The sequence below is a fragment of the Rhinichthys klamathensis genome, unplaced genomic scaffold, assembly GCF_029890125.1.
Source record: "Rhinichthys klamathensis goyatoka isolate OS25496 unplaced genomic scaffold, OSU_Roscu_1.1 h1tg000243l_1, whole genome shotgun sequence".
NCBI lineage: Eukaryota > Metazoa > Chordata > Actinopteri > Cypriniformes > Leuciscidae > Rhinichthys > Rhinichthys klamathensis.
Window position 1 is genome coordinate 1,782,040 of NW_026606765.1, and position 5,294 is coordinate 1,787,333.

A 5,294-nucleotide genomic window follows, 5' to 3' on the forward strand; every position below is an offset into this window, starting at 1 on the left:
ATCCTGCGGCATTATGATCATTACATCAGCTTCACGCTTTTTTTTTCTTTTTCTTTTTTTTGTGCATAATCAGTTCTGTCCTTCTCTAGAAATTGTGGAATGATCAAAAGCAGAAACATGAAAGAATTTGACATTTTATGAAAGTGACTGAAAGTTTAAACATGAGGCCTGTAAAAAATGCTGTCTGAAATAGACATATTACATTATAATTAGAAAAATAAACAAACCACAGTTTACCACATATACCTTTGCTACTATCATTAACATTACAATAAAATAATTTAGGTAATTTGGTGTTGTCCATCAATGTCATCATAAAAATTGAGGTAGCAAAATTACAACATTTTTTTAAAGCTTACTTTTTTGGAGGATTGTCAATTGCCTCATTAATTTTAAATGATTTTTATGTGGCTTATATTTACACATGTAATAGAGTTCAAGAAGTGCAGCACGCACATCCAAAGTAATAAAACTGGGTGCTGGACGGACAGATATTTGCAAAAGTAAACAATGAGTCCGCACACCAGAAGATGCTCCTAAGCGAGTTTAATAGTTGCTCACCTCGTGTAACGTTTCAGACTCTGATGAAGGGCTTGGGCCCGAAACGTTACACGAGGTGAGCAACTATTAAACTCGCTTAGGAGCATCTTCTGGTGTGCGGACTCATTGTTTACTTTTATATTTACACATGGTCACATCACGTTTAAACACTTTTTTCCTAATCAAACTTAAATATTAAGAAAAAGAATCAACAAATGATTGTTAAAGCAGGTAAAAACGACATAGTAAATTCTCTGTAGACCCTAATTTGCCTGAATGTCTGGTTTTCATCATAGTAAGTTTTGTGGTAGCCTACTTTGTGCACAGCTAATTTCACTTTGTGCTGAGCAGTCATGTAACATCTGGTACTCACCAACACTAATCCGACTGATTCATCTCCCCTGGACCTGCAGATGCAAACCTGAAAAGACAACCACAGCTGCTGTGTTGTTTTGGAGAGAAGGAGTATCTTCAGCTCCAGTTCATCGCGGTAAAGTAGCCTACCTTCAAATGTCTCCACAAGAGGGCGACAATCGCCACGAAAAACAAACTCAAAACAAAAGTAGTTAGCCTACCTATCATGTTGATGCATAGTTACTGAACAGATGGAATGTATCACAATCACATGGACTAATTAATGATTAATATTAACTTTTGTTCATTATCAATATATTTAATGTTAAAATATTCCATAGTAAGCACATAATAATACAGATAAGGCACTCATAAGCAAGAAATGTGAAGCATGAGAAGTGAACTTAAACTTGGTGATTTTGTTAGCCTACTTCTGAAAACAGCTGCCTGCACGATCACTGGTTTTTATGTAGCAGATATGTTTAGGTTGTTTTTTTTTTTTACTCTTTTAATGTTCTGTTGAGAAATTTGGCCACATCTTGACATTGATTTGTTTTATTACGGTTGAAACTCAGATCTAAAATCCAAGCTCGTTATTAAAAAGTCTTTCATATCTATCCAAATTCATCCTTTGGACAATGTTGATGAAAAACATCTTAGTGAAAGTTTATCTTCAAACACAACAGCTCTTTTGCTCTTTGGCTTTTAGTCAAATGACAAATCCACTGTTTTATTCTTATACTTGTGCCACAAAACTCAATCCTCTATAAAATATGTGACCTCAGGGCAAAAAGCAGAGTTTATACTTGTTTTGTATTTGATGAAAACATATAGCCTAGATGATATACAAAGACAGCCATCATCAGAGAATCATATTTTATTAATAAATAAGAAACAGTTGCAAATATAGCTTTCAGAGATTTAAAATAAGTTGCTGTACATTTAAAGTATATTGCTCCCAAACATTAAAGCAGGCTTTGAGATTAAAGCTCTGAGACTTTGGTTCAAATGATCCTCCATGAAGGCTGGTAAGTCATTCTGGTATAATGATCCAGGTCCGGGTCCTTCAGGGTCTCAGTAAGGCTGGTGAAACGTAGGCATTAGCCCTTAGCATCAGTCTGCTTCCTTCATTCAAATTGGCCTCAATGATGTATTAGTTTTCCAGGCTGGTCTTGTAGATGGCCATTCTATTAAATCCATCATAATACTGAACATTTACATTAATTAGGGTTCCACTTGTGAGGAACCCGTTAAATACATATTTAGACACTTACAACACACTTAATTAGGCTAGAGTCATTGTGTTAAATAATCAAATGCCAAACCAAGCACAATCTTTCAAAGCAACACCAAATAACTTTTCCTCTGCGGTCGCCCTACAGGTTGGAAGCGGAATTGTCCATTACCGCTGTTGTAGCCTAAATAATATAGCCTACCGCAGACTAGGCCTACTGTCGCACGCCCGCTCGCTGTTATCCCGCACCGGCTTTGGAATGAACGATGTCCACTGACAAGGTAGAGTATGTTGCAAGATTTCATGAAAGTATGATGTATTGCGACATCAGGAACGAAGAAAAACTAAATAGGCCTAATGACTATTGTAACGCTTGACGTAAAGCAAGTCAAATTTGTAGTCTCTTATGTCTCATTAGAACTACAGAAACGCGACCCGATCTGGCAATCTTACATAGCGTGGTTATAGCAGATAAAGGACCGCAAAGCGAATCCAGAAGTGCCTTTCACCCTGTTACGACTTAATGAACCACTGAAACGATTTTGGAAAAATTATTTGAAGGTAAAAAATCGTACTTAGTGTTGCTTTAAAGAAAGATAGACAACGTTCACTTTTCAAGCAAACCATGTATGAAACGACATTTGTTAAAGTGATAGTGAACCCCAAAATTTAAATTTTGTCATCATATACTCACCCTCAAGTTGTTCCAAACCTGTATGAGCTTTTTTCCGTACGATGCATTCAATGGCCACCGTCAACCATCTGGTTACCAACATTCTTCAAAATATCTTCTTTTGTGTTCAACAGAACAAAGAAATTAATACAGGTTTGGAACAACATGAGGGTGAGTAAATGATGACAGAACTTTCATTTTTGGATAAACTGTTCCTTTAAAGCCTGAATGATAACTATATTAGGAGCACACAATATCATCCTGTATTTTCTAAACGCGTGCTGCAGTTTTGTCGTCTGCCGCTTTAAACGCTTGAGCTCCTAAAGCAGGATGGATTTTGATTAGCTGTCAATGTTTTATCGTTCATCTTCTAGAGGGGAAAAGGCCATTCTGAAAGTGATTCCAAACGACATTGTTTCTCTGTGCCGTTATTGATGTGTTTTGGACTTTTTAGACCAATTGTCATCTTTATAGTTATTGTAACGGGCCTTTAGGCTTTTAATGACAAAACAATAGATTAAGACAAAAAAAAAAAAAAAAAAAGTATTGGACTTTTAGACTTGGATCATGTTCATTGTTATTGTGATGAACTACATGTGGTCAACATAATACACTCTTAAAAATTAAGGTTCTTTATTGGAATTTATGGTTCCACAAAGAACCTTTTACATCCATGGAACCTTTCCATTACCCAAAAGGATCGTTATAGTGGAAAAAAAGTTCTCCAGAGTCCAGACTAAGAAAAAATTAATTTATTTTGAGAACTGTTTGTTCTTTGGGGAACCGGAATGGTTCTTCTATGGCATCACAGCGAAAAAAACCTGTTTAGAATCTTTATTTATGTAAACTGATTAACACATTAACACCAATTAATTCTGAGAAAAGTTCTAATATAATTTGTTTGCAGATTTGATACAATGAAGTTCATAGATTTAGCTTATTTTGGGGGTTTTGTCTTAACAGTAAAATGCAGACCGGAAAGTGAGAGACAGGGGAAATAGGATCAGCACATGACTCGGGTCAGACTCAAAGCCGACAGCATGTGCACAATATGCCACAGCACTGACAAACTCATGCATTTTTAAGTTTGTGTCCTTAAGTGTCAAAATACTTTTAGAGGCCGCTGTATTTCTGAGACGGTTCAGAAAGCACCAAAAAAATAAGAGAGATTTGTTCGATGTATTTTGCATTAGGCTCGGATTCATGCGTCTGAACTTGTCAGAGACATATTTCCATATTTAACAACAAATCAATTTGAAAAGCCACATGGTACAAAAATAAATAGCTGGATTTAGAAAGATTATGTATATATTCCAAGTTATTTACAACACTGTTGTCACAGTTCAATTTCCAATTAGTGCTGCATCAAAAACCTAGTTCAACTGGATTTATACTTTTGCAAAAGGCCAAACACACACTTTATCCATCTTATATAATCTTCTGACTCATAGTGGAAATCTGAACCTTTGGTTTTAAAGAACTAGCAAGTCATATTTAGCCAGTGTGGTACAGAAAGTTTTGCATTTCCCAAAACACATAAAACAGCTGAAAAGGCTCTATAAACCAGTCCAAAATGGAAAGTAATAAAAAAAAAGATAAAAAAAAAAAGTTGATTCTTATCAGAACAGTGAAACAAGACTTACTTTGTCATCTAAGACAGTGAATCACACTTGATTATTATTGTCTCACAGCACATAATCATATCCTGTAATATTTTAACAACCAAAATGATCAAGTATCAGGTGTGGTTTTGCTGGAGGACAAAGCATAAATACATCGATGGATGTAATTTATAGGCAGAAACAATATTTTAATCAATACATCGATATTTCAAGTTTTTAATTTATTCAAAAAGACATTGTCATGTGGACAATCAGTCATTAACGATACTGACGCAGACCTTGCTTGATTTCAATACAGACATCACTGAAAGTAATAACTTGAAATGTAGTAAGTGATTCAAGTCAATGAACAATTTTTCAAACTTGTCGTTTTGATCAATTTATCAAAAGAACTGGATCTTTCATTCAAGCCCTGGACTAAACTGATCTGTTTGTAAAGTGCGGCCACATTACTGTTACCATTAGGGTGGAGCAACCAGTGCGATTGCAGCGGGCCCCATGCTTTAGGGCCCCTGTGTGAACGCCAACGTACCCCGCTTCCTCTATCTCGCACTGGGCCGCCAAACTGGGCCCTATGTTACTCTGACAAATTTGGCGTCATTTAAATCCAGTCAACTGGAATCTATGTGATCAGGAGTGGAATCAGTGAGGCCGAAACCACAGAAGTTCGTCCACGTTGACGGACAGAAAGCTGCTCGGTTTAAAAGAGACCTCCGTGTGAGCTGTGCTTTAGACATCGCTGCACTAATAACCATAGACAACGGACTTTCTTTTGTCTCCGTTCATTTCTGACTGCTCCTTTGAGTTAACTAATTCTGTTCTGAATTCTCATCAAGTAATTCATCTCAACAAAGCAGATTATTGTGGTTCC